Source organism: Halichoerus grypus, chromosome 5 (assembly GCF_964656455.1).
Source record: "Halichoerus grypus chromosome 5, mHalGry1.hap1.1, whole genome shotgun sequence".
Taxonomy (NCBI): domain Eukaryota; kingdom Metazoa; phylum Chordata; class Mammalia; order Carnivora; family Phocidae; genus Halichoerus; species Halichoerus grypus.
Genome location: NC_135716.1, coordinates 122,485,282 through 122,508,321, shown reverse-complemented (window position 1 = coordinate 122,508,321; position 23,040 = coordinate 122,485,282).

Below are 23,040 nucleotides of genomic sequence, written 5' to 3'. Positions count from 1 at the left end.
CAACAGTACAGGAGGGCTTCCTTTTCTCCAAATCTTTGCCAACACCTGTTATTTCTTGTCTTTTTGAGATTAGCCATTTTGACAGATGTAAGGTGATATATTGCATTGTGATTTTGATTTGTGTTTCCCTGATGATTAGTGATGTTGAACGTCTGTATTCCTTTTGCCTTACATAAGCACCTCATCTGATGGTAGTTCTTACTTGCAGTGTGGTGTAAAACTTCATTCCTGAAAGAATTGGGTCATTAATAGTCATGCCTGGATTGGATTGTTGTAGTTTTTTCATTGGTCTTAATCACAACACATGGTAACTGAGGCATTGTGATTTATAAGAAATATGTATTTGGTCATTCAGATGACCAAAGTCTATTTCTCGTACATATTTGGTCTTTGTCCACGGTTCCTGGCTTATAACTCCCAAAACAGTTGACATTTCCTGAGTGATAAGAGGAATGAGGGCATCTTTTGTAATATTTTGTCTCTTGTCCTCATTTCTGGAAACTACTTCAGAGCCAAAGGTGAAATGGCTGTCTTGTTATTCATAACAAGTCCCTTTACACCACAACTGGGTCTATGTTAACGATAACCAAAAAGAGAGGTTTTGGAGAGCTTCTAGGTTGAGGAGCTTCCACAAGCCACTATACTGGGCCCCAAGCTCCAAGAGGACAGAGCTCTTTTGTTCAGAACCTCATGCTGTGTATCTTTTCATCTGGCTGTTGGTCTAGCTTTAATATCCTTTGTAATAAACCAAAAGTCTAGTACGTAAACAGGTTTTCTGAATTCTGTGAGCCACTCTAGCAAATTAATCAAACCCAAAGAGGGGATCGTGGGACCCTCTAATTTATAGCCAGCCAGTCAGCAGTACAGGTAACTAGCTACCTGGACTTGCAACTGGCATCTAAAGTGAACAGCAGGTCTGTTGAACTGAACCCTTTACTTGTGAAATCTGATGCTATTTCTGGGCAGTGTTAGAATTGAGTTGAATTGTAGGATACTGAGCTGGTGTCCGAGCATTGCTTCCTCCCTTCCTCCCCCACACACCTTGGAATTGGGTCCAAAACCTACTAAGGGATGCCCTAAGAGATCTGTATTTCAGACATACTTTTTCTCACCTCCATATCTAATCTAATTTATTCTTCATAGTCAGGATCAATCACTCTAACCAACCCAGTAATTTCCTTTTGTGCCTGCTGATTCAGAAGCACCCAGGAGCTCAAAGTAGCCAGGTGGCAGTTTTAATTTGCAGTTCAATGGAATTAGTGTCATGGAAGCATTTCTCCTTCTGGTGGAAGCATTGTTCTTTCTGGAACTTAGATCTCTAAACCAGCAGAGCATACAGTGTGGGAACAGGAAGCAAAATTTTACTAGTGAGCCTTTAGGGGTAACAGTGAGTGGTACCTTTCCTATTTCCACCCTTTGATTCCTCTCAATCCTGGCTATCAGAGAAACAGCATCATATATTGGATACTGATTCAGAGCATATGCAGCCTTCCCTCCATGTGTCCTCTGCTTTTAGAGTTTACTCTTTGTTTGGAGTAAAATACTAAAACAAAAGAAGTAGTCCCCTGCCATTTTCCACCAAAGATCTTCCTAAAAGTATAAATAAACTTTTTTTTAATTCCAAACAATTAAACACCTGTGAGTTAGCATAAAAACTGAAGGTGGAGATTTTTAAATAACTGGTGTACAGTAGCTGATGAATCAATAAATATTGCATTGAGATAAGTAGAGTTCCATAAATTATTTTTAGGCATCTGCTAAATGCTACGGGTTTGGGATACAGAGATAAACAAGCTCCCCTATCTGAAAGGGGAATCCTCTTACACTCTTGGTGGGAATGCAAGCTGGTACAGCCACTCTGGAAAACAGTATGGAGGTTCCTCAAAAAGTTGAAAATAGAGCTACCCTACGACCCAGCAATTGCACTACTGGGTATTTACCCCAAAGATACAAATGTAGTGATCCGAAGGGGTATGTGCATCCCAATGTTTATAGCAGCAATGTCCACAATAGCCATACTATGGAAAGAGCCGAGATGTCCATCGACAGATGAATGGATAAAGAAGATGTGGTATATATATACAATGGAATATTATGCAGCCATCAAAAAACGAAATCTTGCCATTTGCAACAACGTGGATGGAACTAGAAGGTATTATGCTAAGCGAAGTAAGTCAATCAGAGAAAGGCAAGTATCATATGATCTCACTGATATGAGGAATTTGAGAAACAAGACAGAGGATCATAGGGGAAGGGAGGGAAAAATGAAACAAGACAAAACCAGAGAGGGAGCCAAACCATAAGAGACTCTTAATCTCAGGAAACAGACTGAGGGTTGCTGGAGTGGAAGGGGGTGGGAGGGATGGGGTGACTGGGTGATGGACATTGGGGAGGGTATGTGCTATGGTGAGTGCTGTGAATTGTGTAAGACTCATGAATCACAGACCTGTACCCTTGAAACAAATAATACATTATATGTTAATAAAAAAATTAAAAAAAAAAGCTCCCCTATCCTCACCTCTTTTCTTCCATCAAGAAGAGATTAGTTTTAAAGTATTTCCACATTTAAATAAAAAATAAAACTCAATTTCCTAAAAACAATGCAAAATTTAAATAACACATAATGGGATCTGAATTACTTTGATAGTTAAGTAAAATACCATATGTAGAGCACTCATGAGACAGTCTGCACATAGTAGGTGCTCGGTATGTATAAGTGCCCTGAATCATTAAATATTTGTTGAGTGTCTTTTATATTTCAGGAACTTTTAAGTGCTGAAGACACCAAGGTAAACATGAAAGCCATGACTTGTGACTCATAGATGAAGACCACCTCTTATGGAAGAGAAATTCACAAATAAGCTGAGTGTTAAAAAAAAAAAAAAGAAGAAGAAGAAGAAGAGGAAGGAGAATAAGAAGACAGGAAGCAACTGTAGGACGCTGTGAGAAGTTATAGTATGAATTCACATAATTCATGCTACTTACAAATAAAGGTTTGTTAAACAGATTTTTTTAAACAGATTTTTAATAATAATAATAATAATAAAACCTCAGAGGGTAAAGTAGCAGGGATGCTAAATGTAAAGTTAATTATGGATGAAGTAGTCAAAAGAGCTAAATTTTGTTGAATAAAGATCCAAATAACAAAATCATTAGGGAGGAGGGAAGGAAGGTTAATTAAAAGTTATTATCAAAAATCAATTTACCCAAGCATGAAATGGAAACAGTCCACTAAATACAGATAATGAGAAAAAGTATATAATCTCTATTGGTAGCTAAATAAGAGTAGAAGAAAGTCGTATGGGAAGTCAGGAAATTTAGATTCTCTTTCTATCTCTCTCATTAAGTGAGAAGAAAAAAAGTAATTTTTGAGAGAATCTACTTACTGGTATTTTGTTCAGTGAAAATAGAGAAGCGGAGATCCCCCTCAGACCTTTGCCATCCATCTCCATATGAAATCTTTAAGGCAAAGAAAATTAAATAACAGAGTCTTGCCAGATGTAGACTGGTGGCTCCAGGTGGCTCCAGGGGGCTGGATTTGACCACTACATTAAGCTTCAGATCAAAGCAAGCTCTGTCTATTGCAATCACTCTACTCTTTAACCTAATCTGTTAATAATTTGAATTAAAGTTTAATTTTATTATAAATGCTATCAACTGTCACAGTGTTCCAAGTATTTATGACATTATTAAGAGAGGGATCAAAAGGGTTTTGATAAAACAGTGTCAAGAAAGTCGAAGGAAGCCAAGCAGGTGTCAGCAGTGATACGTATCTCAGTGGGCCTGAGGAAGACACAATGTGAAAAGTGACACTGGGGTTAATGAGGTGTGTGTTGGTGTGAGGTTGACCTAGTCGAACATGTGAGAATTTATAGAGTGGCTCTAAAGAGTTCTTACCCATTTTGCATGTTGTCTATTCTTGTGTGATTTAATCTAAATATTTTCATAAGAATGGCAGAATGCTAATAGCTAGTATGCAAGAATATTTGACAGCACTGACTCATAATTATGTGGCAGCATGATTAAAATGAAATCGTAGCTTATTTGATTTAAATGAGAGTTAAAAAAAAACTCGAAATTTTTGGAGACACTTGTTAATGGTTATGACATTATAACCAACTTCTTCTTGAAGCTCTGTCTTTCAGCCTCAGCATATATATATATATTTTTTAAGATTCTTCTGTTTCTCATCTTTCCTCTTCGTGATCTTTGCATGAACCATACCCTGTTTGGAATGATCTTTCCTACAACATACTTACACTTTCAATCTTTAAAGTTTAACTCAAATGTCACTTTCTAAAACAAACGACAAACAAAAATACATTATGATACAACCTTCCAGATTAGGGATTATTCCCCTGATACACACTCACATATTTGATTGCAGTATGATCAAATTGTAATTAAAATTAAAAATCCATAATGTTTTGCTGCCTTCATCTCAACTAGAAAACAAGCTTCGCAAATTTATAAGTATAGGAACAATGTCTTATTCTCCAACTAACCTCCAGTTCCTTGCATATGTTATTACTTATGGAGAAACAAACAAAAAGAAAGAAATTCCCATGACTTGAGGGGGCCTTTTCGTCACATTTGCATCTTGAAGATTTAGCATAGGCTCTAGCATTTAGCGGCTAATCCACAATTGAAGTTATCCATAAACAAATGTACCCCACTTTTCACATATTGGACATTCCTCAGTTGCATGGAGTAGCATCTGATAGCTGGTACTTTGCTTGACAATGTAGGTGAAGTCCATACACTACAGGAGTTCATAATCTAGCTGAGCAATACATAAAAGTACATGTGGAACAAAACACATGATCAAAATAAAAATAAATGTAAAGAAAATAAATTCTATTTCAGCATTTGTGAGGTTAAAGCCTCCCAGTTATTTTGTCTTTGAGCATGATACACTTTTCCAAAGAAGCTATCAAATATGTCTATAAGTGAGTATGCTGAGGTATAGGAGCATGCTGCTCTTGAATCTCTTAGCCTGGAGTCAGGTCAGGAACACCAGCTGTGATCAATTGTAAAGTAAGTATGTACAATTTGACAAGCCAGGCAAGGATTTGCCTATTGGAGTGTCCTAAATCTTTTGTTCTTAGTTTTGTCCCTCAAAATGTTCAAAGGTAGCTAAACAGCATGCAAGATCAAACATAGGGAGTGTAGCAATTGCCGAGTATATATTTTTTTTCACTTTGTGGGTGCATTATTCACAGCATTGTTGTTCTGATCATCAATTTGCATTGCATTGTTTTCCCTCATATTTATGGATGCCATTTTCTCCCCTTGGAAGTCATGCCTGCTTACTCTATCACTTCCCACCTCAGTAGGTTAATACAATATACAGGGGAATAAACACACCAGCTGTGTCTACACACAGACACTGAATCCGTTGAGTCAGCTCCAGGACTACAACAAGCAATGGATTTTAGATGCGAGGGGAAACACAACAGCATGGGTGTGGCTAGAAGGACAGGGCAAGAAAAAGATTTGAGGACAGGGTCTATCTAGGGACAGGCTTAAAAGTCAGTGGTCCTAAAAACAAAAACAAAATCAATCAGTTTGCACATGAATTCTAACAGTCTGAATTCTTCTTATCATTTCTAGAAGCTCTGGTTCAATATACGAATAAAAGGATAAGAATTCACCATAGTCTACACTAAAATTCTTCTTGATGTTATAAGGAAAATAAGTCACAATATTTCTGTTACTCTAATTTCAGCAGAACATTTGTTACATTAAAAAGCAGAAAACAACAGAACTGCTTCCTGAGTCCACTAGCATCTTCTCTCCTCCAACCCTCGGACTATTTCCCAGCATTTGATGACCATGTAGTTCCTATGGGGAAAACCAGAATTCTTGCCTCATTAATAAAATTTAGTTTTATTAAAAGCTGTTTATTGCCTTGCTAAATTGCCACCAGCTACTGCCCTATGGACCCTGAAGTGTCAGTTTTTCTTTTTCACACATGTGCTTTTGATTGTTTTCATTGAAAAAAGTCTTCAGTAGGGTTCAAGATCTTTGCTTATTAGCGACGTTCGTCTCACCCTGGTTTTGATGCTTATAATGGAGAAGAGCCTCTAGTACTTTAAGTGTTAGGTTCTGTGTCCCAAAGTGGACTATATTTATATTATAAAGAACAAGGATACGGGAGCTCTTCAAAGGGAAAATGAAATGTATTGTTACATAATAGGGTTTGAATGAGCAAGGATTAGGGACAATATTAGATAAGAGAAAGAAATGAGAAGTTATGCAATAGTCAAAACTTTTGAAAAATGATTTAGCTGTCAATACCTGCGTGCCATTTTTTAAACTACTTTGTTTTCTACTACTTTATGTCACCCACGTTAGCTTTCCCAAGGAGTTTTCTAAGTTTACACCTTAACTTAATATGCATGTCCTCTAGTAATACCAACATAGCTAGAGAAGTAGGTGACAAATAATTACCAAACTCAATGCGATCCACACTTTGAGTTCAGAAAATAAAAGCCTTAAACGTTACCTTCTGTGAGGTTAAAATCTATCCTGGCACAGGCAGAGAAAAAAAAAATGGGGGGAGAGGAGATCACAAATAATTATTTAAGGACAAACAAGAAAAGGAAATGTAAGTGTAAAATCCAATTCATGAACTTACATGTTGGTGTTATCTCAGGCTTTATTTTTGCCTCCTTGGCTTTTAACTACAAAGCATTCTTTGTCTAGGTGACAAAACACACAAATACATAGTTTCAACTACTACTTATACCCTTAGAGCTTGATAATAACCAAATCTATGTATGTAGCATGAATCTCACTCCTAAACTCTCCACTTGTACATCCTACTTCTTATGTAAATGCTCCATTTGGATGGATTCTAGCTGCATGAAAATCAACATACTCAAAACCAAATTTATCATTCTTCATAAACATTCTTCTCTGACTGCATTCTTTTTTCAGTAAATAACCACGGAGTCATTCAAACTGGAAATTATTCCATACTGTCCCACTCTGTTTCATGCCATTGTTTTCCATTTCATTTCATATCTTAAATCGTATTTTAGTTCAATCAGTATTTATTGTATGGCCATACTAGGTCAGACAAAGCTGAAAACAAGATGGTAGAATGTACAATCCAGACATATGTTTTATAAGAAATTAAAAATATAAGAGTTAAGAAACAGTACATAAAGAGCTGTAAGAAAATATGTAGCAAGAATATTTAATGTAGGGTTGCCTGGGTGGCTCAGTTGGTTAAGTGTCCAACTCTTGATTTGGGTTCAGGTCACCATCTCAGAGTTGGGAGATTGAGCCCCGCATCCAGATCGGTGCTGGGCATGGAGCCTCTTTAAGTTTCTCTCTCTCCCTCTCACTCTGTCCCTCCCCCCTTCTCTCTCTCCTTTCTCTCCCTCTCTTAGAAAAGAAAAATAGTATAGACTAAGGAGTCTATAATCTTCTACATATTCACTCTCACTTAATGACATATTTCTTATTTTACTGGAAAATAGAAATTATTGCTTGTACATCCCCTTGTACATCTTGCTACTTTGTATGAACCACTCCTGCATTTATAAGCCAGATCATACACTTGTGTATAAAGTTCCATTCCCTGAACTCTACTCTCTGGAAATTCTTCCTTCTTTCTTGCATCATCACCATTTCTCTATTTTCATCAAGAAATTTCCACCAGCAGCCACAAGACGGTGACTCAGAGGATGGTCACAGCCTTGATTTGGAGAGCAGTGCTGTACATATTCCTGCTCCTGTACCAGTACTTTCTCAAGAGGATGTCATCTCTCCTGTTGGATTCTGGGTAGGTTCCTGGGAGACCCAGAAGTGAAGGAAGATTAAGCAACAGAAGCCTTGGTAGGCCAGACAGTTAGACAACCTTCTCAATGATGCTTAAGCGTGGTTTACCAGAGTCACAGGGACATGCATGTCAGAAGGGTGAGATCTTCAGAATTCTTAAGGATCAGTTAATAGTGCATGGGAATTTGGGACATTTGGAGAATTAAATGGCTTTAGCACCAACTAAGCAAAATAAATGCAGGAAGCAGAACAGGAGAACCCTTGCTGTGCCAATCATTAACCTTTTGTTTATTAGATGATCTGGGAGTGAAGTGGGGAAGAACTGGGTTAATCAGTTCATAAGGAAGTATTTGGAAGCTCAGGGCAGCAGCTACAGTATCTGAATATTTCAACCATCTTACCAGTACATAATGAAAGTACATCAGCACTGCCTGTATCTATTATTCTGTGAATTAACTTATTTATACATACTTGTGTTTTCTTCCTCCACACTACAATGTGGTTTCCATAAGATTTTGTAAAATGCTGTATCCCCAGTACTTCAAAGGGTGCCTGATACATAGTTAGATCTTAACACATATTTATTAAAGGAATGAATTGGTGAGTGCTTCCTTGAGAAATGCCATTTAAGACTTAAAAAAAAATGTTAGCCAGGAAAATGAATAAGGGCTGAGTGACTCCTGCTAGAAATGAGGATATTAATTGCAGTTTCCAAAGCAGAAATGCATGATGTGTTCCAGGATTGAAAGAAATCCATATGTCTGATGTTTAAATAAAGTGGGTTAGAAGGGGGTTAACATATCATGGGGAGCATTAAAAATCATGTAAAATATATCAGACTTTATTATATGGATAAGCAGATGCCATTAAAAGACTGTGATTAGGAAATGGCATGATCAGATCTCTACTTAAAATGATCTTTGTGTGTGAAACGGTGTGAGGAATGAACTACAGTGGTACAAAAATGAACAGAGAAAGAAAGAATCCAGGTCACGATTTCTTGGCTAGGGTACTAGCAATGAGAGTGGAGAGAACTGAATAATTTTGACAGTTTTTCAGAAATAAAAATGGGAACATAATTAATGATTGGATGTGGATGTGGTTGAGGAGTGAGGAAATAAATATTTGACCAACTTCATGGGAGGCATGCCATTTACTGACAAAGAAGACACTGAATATGGGACGTGCATGAGGAAGAAGTTTGACTAAGTTATGGACATTTTGAGCTGAGAATCCTTTGGGACAGTAAAGTCAAGTATGTAACTAGATACTCAGATATCATGTTTGAGAGAAAACTGGGCTGGAATCCTGTATTTGAGAGTGACCAGCACATAGAAGATAAAGTTCTAAGGATGATTAAAATTTCCTAAGGATAGTAAAGAGAATGAGAAGATAAGGAAGTCTAGGCAGAGCCTAAAGAAGAATAATAAGCTCAAGAGATGGACAGACACAAGTACATAGGTGAACATAACTTACAAAATACCAAAGAAGTTCAGTAAAGATGGAGTCTATTAATAAATGGAGTTGGGAGAAATAGTCATATGGAAAAAGGAAAAAAAAATTGGAACTACAGATTATACCAAACACCAGGGTAAATCCCAAATGTATAAAAGAAAGAAAGAAAGAAAGAAAGAAAGAAAGAAAGAAAGAAAGAAAGAAAGAAAGAAAGAAAGAAAGAAAGAAGAAACCATACAAGCACAAATAACCTTGTTATCTGAATCTAATCCATGCTGCAAAACATGCTGAATGGCAAATTTTCAGATAGAGGGAGCCTATATCCCATTATATTAAGTGGAAATAATAATATCACAATCAGCCTATCCAAAACCTCCAGCTAATTTCCCCAAATGTCAATAAACACTCTAAAACAGTAATAAAACAATCCTCCAAGGACATTTGCATAACACAAAGCATTTAAAACATCAATTACCTAATAGTTTAACACTAAGTGAACTTATTAGTTGGTATGCTTGTGTTCAGTATGTAGTGATTTTCTATGGTATTCTATACAAATTATGCTTTATTTTTATATCACAATGAACATAAGTTGTCATGTAAATAAACCTCATGAAATATTTTGTTGCAAACATATAAAAAATCCGAATAACACTTAGCAAAATAAACAAAAAGACAATTTTTTAAATATGGTATTTACCACTTGAAGTGCTCAAGTGCGATTTCATGGCAAGAAAGACAGAATCTACAGGCACTGTTGTAGTGCCTGATAAAGATTAGTGAGAGTTAGAACATATAAACATTCCTGGCAGGAGGTGCGATCCTACAGGGACAACAGCTGAGACATGACAGCAGTGCATTCCACATTCTCTAACGAATTCTCAGGAGTTACTTTAATGTTTTTGTGATGGCACATATGTAAATTCATCATAGCGGATTTTCAACTCAGAGAGTTTGGGATGAAAAATAAAAACTGTCCAGTTTGAGTACCTTAAAAATAAAGAAAATTAATTCATGACAAAAATAATACCATAAAGAAAATAAAAATAAAAATAACCAACTTAGAAAAGATATTTGTCATCCATGTCACCAAATGTTAATTTCCTTGATAGAGAAGTAGCCTTCTAGTAATTAAGACCAAGACAAAAAAACTCAATAGAAAAATGGTAGAAGATACAAATAGTTCATAAGAAAAGATATGTATGTATACACACACACACATACATGCACACACACACACACATATCCTTCCAACAAATGAAAAAATGTTTCACATTTCTCATATAAAACAAATACAAATTAAAACTATACAGAGAGAACATTCTTTTGACATAGCAAATTGGCAAAAGTCCAAATTTTTGCTGGAAAAGCATGAGAGTACACTTCCAGACATTGTTGTTGTTGCTATGTGGAGGAGTATTGGCAATATCTCAAAATTAAAAACACACACACTCCTTAACACAGCAATGTCCATTTGAGGAATCTAACTGGGATATGCATATATACCAAAAATATGAAATGATATATGTGCAAAGTTATTTACTGTGGCATTCTTCATACTCTCAAAGCATTAGAAGTGACCCACATATCCAGAAAAAAGCCTGATTTATGAAGTCAGATCTACACAATGGGCTACTATGCAATCTTCAAAAATAATGTACTAATATGAAAAAAATCCAGAATACATTGCAAACTTAAGAAAGCAAAGTATAGAATAATGTGTATCATATACTAACTTTTGAATAAGTGAGGAGAATAAACAATGCATATGTTATTTTGTTTAAATTAGCAAAACATACACATACACACATTTATAAGGATCATAAATAGTCTAACAAAAATTAGGGAAGGAAAAGAAATATGGTGGAAAGCCAGCAATGAAAACAAGATTTTCTATGTATATCTTTGTACAGTTTTACTTTTATTATGTATATGCATTGATTATTTTTAAACCCATATGTGAAAAACAAAAGAACCTGTGAAAATGATTATATATCAAAACAGTAATGTAGTGAAGGGGTTCAGAATAAGTCTTCTCAAAATGTGCCACTTTGGTATGTGGACTATTCTGAGCTAAAGACAATCAAAACCCAGCAGACTCAAGAAAAATTTTTACCTCTTCCTTAAGCTACTAAAATAATTTTGATGGTGGGGAGGCTCAGAAAGAAAGCTATTACAGAGATAGTGAAGATATTAAGTTAAGCTATTAAGAGATAGTTCTTTTTGTTTTGTTTTGTTTTGTTTTTTTAATTTGAATGACCTATCTGTACGGAAGACCAAATATCTAATTACTAAACAGCTGCTTTTCCTATAGCCCTGTGAATCACCCTCCTTCCCTTTGAAGCCCCAGGCCCCTATCCCCTTGCCTAGCTGAAGATGGCATATAAGCCTCAATTGCCAGGTTTGTCCTTCGATATCCTATTTTTAGGGAGCCCCCATAATTACATACATACATACATGTATGTACATGTAATTACATACATATAATTATTATTTTTTTCTCTTGTTAATCTGTTTTTATGTTAATGTTTATTAGATCAGCCAAATGATCTAGAAGGATAGAAGGAAATTTTTTTCCTTTCCCCAACAATAGACACAGAAAAGACTTATTTCAAGGGCTGTTAGAGTACAATATATTGAATGAATTTATTAGTGGAATGTATTCTAAGTAAATTAACTAACTAACTAAATAAATAAATAAATTCCAAACTTACATTACTTTGTAAAATAAAACAAATAAAAATAAATAAAATTATAAATAAAAGACATAAAATAACTTGTTAAAATTGGATTGAAAATATAAACTTATGATTTAATAAATATAAATATTCCTGCTGCTTTAGTAAAATTGCCTGAAAGTTTTTATCACCTCCCATAGAAACAGACATCCTGACAGAATGTGTTCTCTAATTCTACTCCCTGTTGAAAGAAACTGGAATATCTTGTAGAAATGGCTAACTTTATTCTGGGGCAAGGAAAGGTATATGGTAAACCTGGGACATCTTTTTATATCAGAAAACCAGGAAACCTTTCATTTTTTTAAAGCAGTCATGTCAAAAATATGAGGGAGTCTCCTGGAATGGGTTCCCATGCTCAAGCTATGACAATAGAGAATAAAAAACAATAATAAAGGTAGAGTATTGAAAGATCAAATCCACAAAAATTCATAAAGTTCACAATAAATTCTGTTTCCTTTGTTTCCATTATTAAAGAGGCTGGAAACATTAAATACTCACTTTTCCAGCCTGCCTACAGTTAGAGGCTTAAGGTGACACCGATGAATTATGTAAGTGAATGGATTTCTTGGGGTGGCTTAGGAAGTCATGCTTTCCAACTGATTTCCACTCTTTCTTTATTTGTACTGCTTTGAAACAGAAGATGCCCAGAGATTCAGTAGCTCTTGCTACCAGGAAGGCCAGACAGAAAATACCAGATATTCTTTCTGATCCTGACATTATTGACTCAAGAAACCCACGCTAACATCCACCCACAGCTAGATTCTTATTATAGAAGAGAAACAGATTGTTATTATCTTTGAGTTTGATTTTCTGTTGCTTATAGCTAAAACATTCATTGTTCTCTTACATTCAATGTAGAATCTTAATCAGGTATAATATATTTGTCTCTAGATTATAACCTGTTGACTGTGACTATCACTGAGTGAACTCTTAATAATGCTTACTGAATGTATAAATCAGTGAATGTTGAATTTTTATACTTGCTCTACATAATTTCAAATGTTGTTTAGGGTAAATTACATTGTATTATTGTATCTTTAAGAATTCTGAAAAAAATTTTTTTTTCTCTTTGATTACCATAATAAGGAATACTGATTAAAATGAAATTTGGTTAGGGGCACCTGACTGGCTCAGTGGGTAGGGCTATGTGACCCCTGATATCAGGTCATGAGATTGAGTCCCACGCTAGGGGTAGAGTTTACAGAAAAAAAAAAAAGGTAACTTGGTTCTACTTTCCTAATTGGATTGATTTGTTGTTTGTTCATTTATATTTTGCCAAGCAATTAAACTTGTATTTTTCTGATAATTTCCATTTACCTTTCTATTGATTCTTAAAAATTATTTATTTTTGAAAAAGGGAATAAAATCCCAGGAATAATTTATGACATATAGAAGTGAAATTCATACTAATACTACATAAGATCTGAAAAAATTAGCATAGCATAATAACACCTTTTTAACAACAAAAAAAAGGGGTATCGAGTATTCAACACTATTAAAAAAAAAAGATTATATGTGCTATAGGTCATCCAAAGCATAATAATGGTGCCAAAAATAAGTATTAAAACTGCATTGGATCTAGCACTTACTAAAGTCAGAAATGAGAACAACAGATCAGCCACATGCACACATACTAGAAAATTATGCATGAGCATGCGTGTGTATTAAGTAGCACAAAGACATTGTAGTGTATTTTAATCATCCCGTATATGTCATTTTCTGAGCCTGTATTTTTCAACGTTATGGGGGTTTATCTTTTTTTTCTGTTACTAAGATCTAAAATATTAAATCTGGCTTCATTATTGACTTAATAAATATTTTCTAGGGAAAATAATAAAAAAAACCACTAAGGACATACTATGGGTGTTTTTTACATGGTAATTCTTTTGTTCTCAAAATGTTGCATAACTGTTGAAAATGATACAGGGTTTCAAATTGTTTTATTCATTCAACTTTTCTGGCAAAGAATATTGTAATGGCAACACTCTGCCAAGTCTTCATCTGAGATTACTAAATAAAAATTTTGTTTCAAAACAATGCTCAGAAAATTCTCAACAAAAATAACATAACCATTTTTAAACTCAATGTGATCTATATAAAGAAAACTATGCCATTCAGTCTTCAAATGATCTCTACATATTTGCTTATTTTTGAGAAACATATGATAAGGTTTTTGTTTAACAGAAAGTCAATTTACTCTTCAATAAACAAAATTTTCTGACATCTTGAGTAAAAACAGACTTTTTCAGTTAATTGAAAATGTTGGAACCATGGGTATCTTAATTTGAAAACATTCTTAAATCTGTGTAGTCCAATTCTCATTTAAAAGGAAGAAAGGAAGTCACACTGATTTGAGTTTAAATGATTGTGAGATTGTCTTTATCTTATTTATCTTATTTAAAACCTCTCACTTAGTGGTTTTTTGATACTTTAGCAAACAGAATTCTTAATACTGGAGGCAAGTTCCTGCTTTAAGGTTTGGCTATATAAATAAGATCATAAATAAGATAGGGACTCCATAAATCTTTACCAAAATATGTCTTCTTACTCTACCATAATTTCAAACTATTAAAATATCGTTAAGTAAAAGCTTAACTTACTACTTTATATAATTCCTGAAAATGTCAATTTCATAACAAAAGAAATGTCAATTTTGGTTATTTAATCTGTCAAAAGCATCACATTTTATTAATTTTGAAAACAAAAAATGGTCTTAAAAACTATATCAGAATCCAGTGTATCATTATTTTATGAACTTATTAAACAGATATTTGTGAAATGCCACTTTGCACAAGGGGCTTTACCATGCAAATAAAATACCCAAAGTCCTTTTACTTGTGGAACTTACAGTCTTTGGGAAGAGGCCATTAATAAGCAGACATGCAAATATATCTATAACATATCTAGTGTTGGCGAGATTTAGAAGAATGAGGAATCAGGGTAGTGTTCTAGAGAATGATGGGGGGAAGCGGACACTGCTGTATTTGAGGGGATATTTAGGGTGGACCTCTCTGTTTGGATGACAGTGAAGCAGACGCTTAAATGAGGCAAAGGAACCAGCTGTGCAGGTAGCTAGGGAATGACTTTCAGACCTAGGGAAGAGCACCGTTAAAGGCCCTGAGGCAAGAATATTCTTAGTATATTGGAAGATCCTCAAGAGACCAGAGTGCCTGGGCCAGAATGACCTGGGGAGAGTGGTAGGAGCTGAGGCAAAAGCTGTAGCTTGGGACCCCATCGCCCAATGCCTTCGAGAACATGGTACAAAGATCAGATTTTTCATTTCCAGTTTGATACGTCAAAGATTACCTATTTTGAGACAAATACAATGTTATAAAATCACAAAGCACAAATACTTTCATATAGTTTCTGCCAGAAGCAGATGAAATTATAAAACAGAAAGAAACGGAGAATTCCAAAGTCAATTACTTTCTCCTCCTCCTTCCACTTCTCCTTCCTCCGCCCCCTCCCCCACCTCCCCCTCTTCGCCTTCTTCTTCTCTTTCTCCTCCTTCTCCTTCTTCTTCTTCAACTCATTACATATCTGAAGACTAACTGTATGCTAAACTCGGACCTAGGCAATTTTAGTACAATAATGTTAGTTAATGAAGAAAATTATATCCCAATACACAATTTATCGTCTATGTATCCATTAGTTCAATACATTTGCAAAGGGAAAACTTATCTGTATAGTCCATTTCTACCCAGGGAAACTCCTTAACTATGCTAGAAAATTGCTTTTAGGATTAGGCTCATTTTACTAATCTAGGCAATAGATTTTGAACTCACCAAGGAATCTATAAGCAAAATCTCACAGCAGGTGCAGCTGCAGGGGGCAGTGAAGCTTCCAAATAGCCACCGAAGCTGCCAGTGTGGAAGATCTTAAGTCATCTGGTAAGTATCTCTAATGGACAGAAATCGCTTTGGGGCAAAAAATTCTCTTTTGTGTAGAGAGTAAGAAAGAATGCTATTATGCTATTAAGTTTTTTTGCATTGTTTTTTTTTTTTTTTTTTAGTTTCAAAAAAATGGCAGATTTTTTTTTTCCTGTGAAAGAAGTCTAAAGATGTTTCTTTAAAATAAACTCCATGGGAAGCCTGGGCGGCTCAGTCGGTCAAGCATCTGCCTTCTGCTCAGGTCACGATCCCAGAGTCCTGGGATCGAGTCCTGCATCAGGCTCCCTGCTCGGCGGGGAGCCTGCTTCTCCCTCTGCCCTGCCACTCCTCCTGCTTGTGCGCTTGCTCTCCCTCTCTCTCTCTATTTCCCTCTCCCTCTGTCCCTCTGACAAATAAATAAAAGAAAATCTTTACAAAAAAAAATAAACTCCAAGTGTTCTCTGATGACTTGCACTGAAATGGATCTGCGTTGCATTTTAATTACTGAATAATTTAGATGTAAAGTGATCCAAATAATTGCCATAAATTTAATAGCATGAGATTTGAATGTGTATCACCTAACCTGAGACACTGTGTACCTTACAGTTTCTTCTAAGATGTAAAATATCATCTTCTGACAACTGGAAAGATCAGGCAAAGACAAATAGATGGAGGAAAGCCCTTAAAAGTTTTATGCAGATAAAAGAGAGGAATGTTGTGAAGTTGTTGTTTGGAAAGAAGTTTCGTTTCTGACCACTCATTGACTTTAACCAGGGGGTTGCAGTGTTTGTGAGACAAGGTAGTCACATAAAGGTCCTGCATGCCCCTAGGATTTCTGGCAGATTTTTAAAAATCACACTCCTGAGGATGTGCTGTGAACTTTTCCTTCTGCCCTTCTTTAGAATCACACATTTGAATTATTATGGTCTATTACAGTTAGAATACTGCTGGCTTTGGTCCATCTTGTTGTTCTTGGACCACAAAGAAGTCACTATTGATGCAAAGATTTGAGAAGAGACAGAGGCATTTGGTCCCCTGCTCCTGCACTTCTCCTTCACTATTCCCTCTGGCTCCTGGGGGGTCCGTGTTCGTATAGGCCCTTTGCAGAACCAGAAGCGGGTGTCGTTGCTGCTAATTTATACACGCTATTGAAGAAATTAGGTCTGTCAAGTGTATCATTGTGCTACTATTTTTAATGATTATAGCAACACAAATTCTTAATGTGCTTATTAAATCTAAGACATTGGGTTACATTTTTAGGGAACTGACAGTAATAACAGAGCTAAACCACAAGAAAAATAGTTAAACAAATATAAATTAGAGATATGAAAAAAATCTGCCTAGGCATAAAATCATTCTTTTTATCTTTTAAAAGAGAGAAAGGAAAAAGGGAAGAAATGCATTAGGTGGAGGAACCTAATGAAGAAAATTTAAAGTAGAAGTGATCAATACTGGGAAGCTCAAGAACAGAAATGTGCTTATGTTCCTGGAATAGTAGATTGGGTACTCATTTTTACTGGGCCCTAAGAATGCACCAACTTTTGTGGGAATGAATCCTGGAGGGAAAACAAACAAACAAACAAACAAAACAAAACAAAACAATGCTTTGTATTAATTATTTGTTTATAGAATTTATAAAGAGAACCCAGAATATTTTAGTCTCCTGAAAGTGTTTTAAAATTGGAAAACTTAGTGGACTGTAGAAGACATTTGTCATTCTGATTATAAAATTTTAAAAGCAGTTCAAATTTGGTCCATTAATTTTTATATCGAAAAGTGTAGTATCAGTCAGCATCGCATAAAAAAGAATGTGAGGAGAGCCTTCAGGTATAGAGCATGAGGCTTAGTAAATAAATTAAAACAGAAAATGGAAAAAAATAGGTCACTGGAGCTTTGTGTAGAACTTAGAGTAAAATCAATTTTACTATGATTAAAGAAGCATAAGATAGGGATGAGAAAGGTGATAAGGGAGATAAGATGGTCTGGATAAAGAAAAAGGACTTTAACTTATAAACCTATATTCTCTATGAGCAGGACTCTTGCCAGCTGGAAACACACAAAAGACACTTTGAATGTTACGGCAATCCAGGTGCTAGTGATTTTCTCTCTAAAAATTCACCCCATATGTGCAATGGTTTATGGTACTCAATACCCAAGGACACTTCTCAAAAAAAGGAAGAAATAACACTTATTACCTAAGTTGAATATATTCATTTCAAATAAACCATTCACATCTAACATAAAGCTTGTTTTAAGTTCTTTAATTTTGCCTTCTTGAAACATGAATTTTATAATTATTTTCTCGTAACCGTTAAAATATTCTAATCACATGAAACGCATTCACAACAGTCATAGAGTTAAATTCTTTGCAGAGCTTAGAGCAAGAGACAACACCTGCCTATTATATGTGCAATGAGGATTCAAGTTAGCTACAGACTATGAAGGTTGTCTAACTCTAGTGTCTATAAAAATTAGGACTATAATTTAATTATTTTTCTTTCTTTATTATGGTCATATAATATTCTGTATATATAGAAGATTACAGTTAATATAAATATATGTTATAAAATATAATGAAGCCACCACTCAGGCCAAGAGCTAGAACATTTCCAAATTTTGGCAGCTACCTATGTTCCCTATCCCTATCTAACATTCATCCAGAATTTTGTGTTTGCAATTCCCCATTGCTTTTGAGAATATGAAAACCAAACAAGAAACTTAGTTCAATCAACTGATTCACCCTCTGCTTATTTCCTATTGATTTCAATGCCTGACATAACTGCGTAACTGGCACTATCTCCAAGCCTCTTGTGAAAGAGGGAGAAATAAATAAATATGTGTTTTTACATATATATATATATTTCTTTTTTTTTTTTTTTCTTGCTAACTGTCTGATCCACCTGGGGGAGATGGAGCTCTCTTGGTAGTGAGAAGAGCCAGCAGAACATTTCTCCATTTCATGCAGCTAAGAGCCTACAAATGTGATCAGGGATTGTTCAGAGATAGGGAAATATTATAACACAATTTTAAAGCCAATTGATGACACCCAAACCCATCTTCTTTTATCTTATTCAGGACACTGATGGACAAGTTATTCCCTGAATTTTCTTATAAACATCATACCAGAGCAAGCAAGTACAATTTGTAGGCAAAAGTGATTTTCAACATGAGACCCACAGGGTGACATATTCTTCTTCTCCCCTGCAGATGATGCAGCCAATCTTTTAGAAGGGTATCAGAAATATAATGTAAGAACAATAAGCTCATTCTATTAATTCCATCTGTTTCACCTGAGAAAAACAAGTCATTACTGGATGTTGCTGGGGAACTTTAGGCCCCAGATAGAGGATTCTCCTAGAGTCTTTCTTCATTGAAAATGAAAGGATGCACAATTCCTTGTTTCTTATGTCTTTGATACTCTCCATCCCCACCCTGCCCCACCCACGCCAAAAACGGACTTGAAGACAGTTATATAAGAAGGGGTACCTGGGTGGCTCCAACTGGTTATGCATCTGCCTTCAACTCAGAGTCAAGATCTCAGGGTCCTGGGATCGAGTTCCGGGATCAAGTTCTGCATCAGACTCCCTGCTCAGTGGGGAGTCTGCTTCTCCCTCTGCCCCTCCCCATCGCTCATGCTCTCTCTCTCTCACACAAAAATAAATAAATAAAATATTAAAAAAAAAAAGAAGCAGCAGCAAGTGAGTCAACATTTAAGCAGAGGTTTTACAGATTGAAGGAAAAAATAAATGGCTTGTATGCTGTTTGAACATATAGTTTACGTTATTTTTCCAAAAGAGTGATATGTGAGGATCATTTTGACAATTTCTGGTAGATGCAAGTTGTATTTTATTGTAATAAAAATCAGTAACTACAATTATATTATGAGAAACAAATATCTTAAGGACACCAGAATTTTTTTCTAATTTTCAAAAATAGACCATATGTGGTACTAGTAGTCCTGTGTATAGGGAAGTGTTTTATGAATATTCATATATATTATCTAATTTAATCATTACAATTACCAAATGAGGGTGGTATTATATCTATTTTTCAGGCCAAGTTAAGACAGGCCTGAAAGGATTTACCCCAAATTCCAGAAATGATAAGGAATAGTGTAATATTCATTTTCAGGCAATTATGTCCTGACATATGCTTAACTAGCAGCTTTCTGGCTGTGAGGGGTGAAAGGGATGGGGAAGGAGAGCTGTCAAATTATGACATTTGACAATTTTCATGCTGTAAATACTTTCACCATGGCAGACTTTAAATTACCTACACGATGTCATTGAAAGTAGAATTTGGAAGTGTGGTTCCCTAACATCATTACATAGTACGTATACCATAAAGACGCAAGGGACACAAATAGCATCAAAAATGCAGAAATTGATAAAATCTAGGAAAAAGGTGATAATGAGTGTTACCTTTTTCCTAATATAGTCATTTAATTATAAGTTTATAGGCATGTGTTTAAGGGGGTGCCAAAATTACTGAAAATTTTCTAAATCAGCTCTCTTTTTTTTAGATTTCTTTTAAAGATTTTATTTATTTATTTGACAGAGAGAGACACAGCGAGAGAGGGAACACAAGCAGGGGGAGTGGGAGAGGGAGAAGCAGGCTTCCCAATGAGCAGGGAGCCCGATGCGGGGCTCGATCCCAGGACCCTGGGATCATGACCCGAGCCGAAGGCAGATGCCCAATGACTGAGCCACCCGGGTGCCCCCTAAATCAACGCTCTTAAGCTGGTATGAGCCGGCTCTAGAACACCACTATGCTCAGCCTCTTTCTCCTACTACTAAGCCTCTTTCAAACCACCTTCAAAGAAGAGTACTTATATTTCGCTCTTCTGCCTTAGTTGTCCTTAAACTAAATTCAAACAATGGAAGTTAATCTTTCCAACCAAAACACCTGATGTTTCCTCCAAGCTCCTCCTCTCCCCTGATTCACATCTCAGTGAATGGAGCTCCCACCAACTTTGTTGCTAAGGAGTAAAATCCTGGAGTCCTCCTGTATCCTTCTGTTATTCTCATATTTGACCTCCAATTCATCAGCAAGTTGAATTGCTGCCATCCTCAGTTTCTCATTCATTTATTACCAAAAAAAGAAAAAAAGTTACTTGCCAACTTCAATGTTCCCATTACAGTTCTAGGTTTAGCAATAAAGAATGAATAACATAAAAATCCTGCTCTCAGGAAGCCTCTACTCTGGTACAAAGAGACAGAAAATAAACAGTAACCAAATCAAACACTCTTATTAATAGTGTGTCACATGTTAATAAGTTCCCTGAAGAAAAGTAACATAGGGTAGGAGGCTAGAAACTGGCAGGAAGGGGTGACAGATTGCTAGAAGTTCTCTCTGATGAGGTGAAATGAGAGTAGAGAACTGAATGGAAATTTGATGGAATTCTGAATGGAAATGCAATTTGAAATATCTGCGGAAAGCCTGTTCTAAGGCTAAATGCCAAGGCCTTGAGGTGGGACCATGCTTAGTATTTTTGAAAAGCGAAAATGAAGTCAGTGAGTTTGGACCAGAGTGAATGCAGAGGAGCTCAGTAGGAGATAAGAAAGAGATATGACAGTCGCATCCGTGCAAATTATGATAAGAATATCTAGGATAAGAACTTTGTTTTTTTATGGATGTCTTAAACAGTGCTATTGTCTTGACATGAGTTATTTTGTAAAGGGTCACTCTGGCTGGTGAACGAATACAGATTGAGGGCAGGGTGGGTGATGCTTTAAAGCATCAAGTTAGGAGCAGTTCCATGGTTGTTGAAATAATTCAACCAAGCAAGGGTGGTTTCTCGAGCTAGTGTGGGAATAGTGATGACACTGAGAAATGATCAGTTTCTAATTATATATTTAAAAAATATACCCTACACCAGAAGGTTCTTAGCTGTGGCCCTAACTTCATTTTATCATATTCTTTTCCTTTCTTCATTTGATTCATCCCCAACAGACTCCTTACTGTTCTGTGAATTCTTCAAGTGATCTTTTCTCTTTCTGGAAAGTGGTCTTCCCAGAAGTCTAATGGTTTACTTTCCTTTGCTCCATTTAGACCCTTTCTCAATGTCCCTCTAATAAAGACCTTTCCTCTCTATCCCATCTAGATAGAATAGCAGCCACCATCATTCTTTATCTACTTTGTTCTACTTTAACTTTTCAACATAGCACTTAATATCTCTACTTCAAATAAATTATGTATTTATGTTATGTTGTGGGTCTCCTCCATTCCATGACAATTGATTTTGTTCACCACTGTCAAAACCAAATCCAACTTTCTAAAATATTGTTTCATTTCCGCATTTACAAACTTGAATCATTCCATATTTCCTGAAGTTCTGATTGTCATATGGCACTGATAAATATAATGACCACATCCTGCTAAGTATCGCCATCCAATCATTCAATTTCTTTTATCACTCAGTTTTCGAATTTCAAGAAGGGGAAAACAATCCTGAATAAACCTACTTTTTGGCACAGTTAGACCCTGAGATAATATCCTTCAAGCGTCTATATTTCGGTATGCATTTTCTCAGAGCCAGCTCCCTGTTCCCTACCCAATTTGCCTAGATCTCACCTTGCTATTCGAGGCATAATGATGCAAAGAGTGAAGCAGATTGACAAGAGCTAAATTATTACAATTGTGCTTGGCTTCTGCATGAAGGGAAGTATTGTACACACTCAAGGAGTCAGTATTAAGAAATGTTTGCTCTTTGAGCTTTTATGCTGGGGGATTTGAGGTGTACTTAGCTCAGGAGATTTTTGTCCACATAAAGCACTTTTGTTGAAAATCTGCTTTTCTCCTGCTTGTTATTATTAACCAAAGTGCCTGCTTTTGTCAAAATTGTAAAGTCACTGCTGTTTCTCTTCCCTCTCCCATTTCCCATTATATTCCTTGGCTTCTTTTACCTTCCTTCTCTTTTCATAATGAACCCACCTCGCTTCTTGACCACAGCCGGTATCAACTCCCATTTCATTGTTATGTGCATTTTGGTTTCTGTGAATTAGGCACAAGATAATATAAATAATTGAATTACACTAAGTCGCGATGAACTGACAGCACTTCCTCTCCCCCTAGCATGCACAGTCATTTTTGCCTCTCCAAGTCATTTTTTGATCCGGCTTTGATTTCAGGCAATGGAAAGAAGTAGGTTTTGTTATGCATCACTTTAACTTAGGGTATATTCTTTA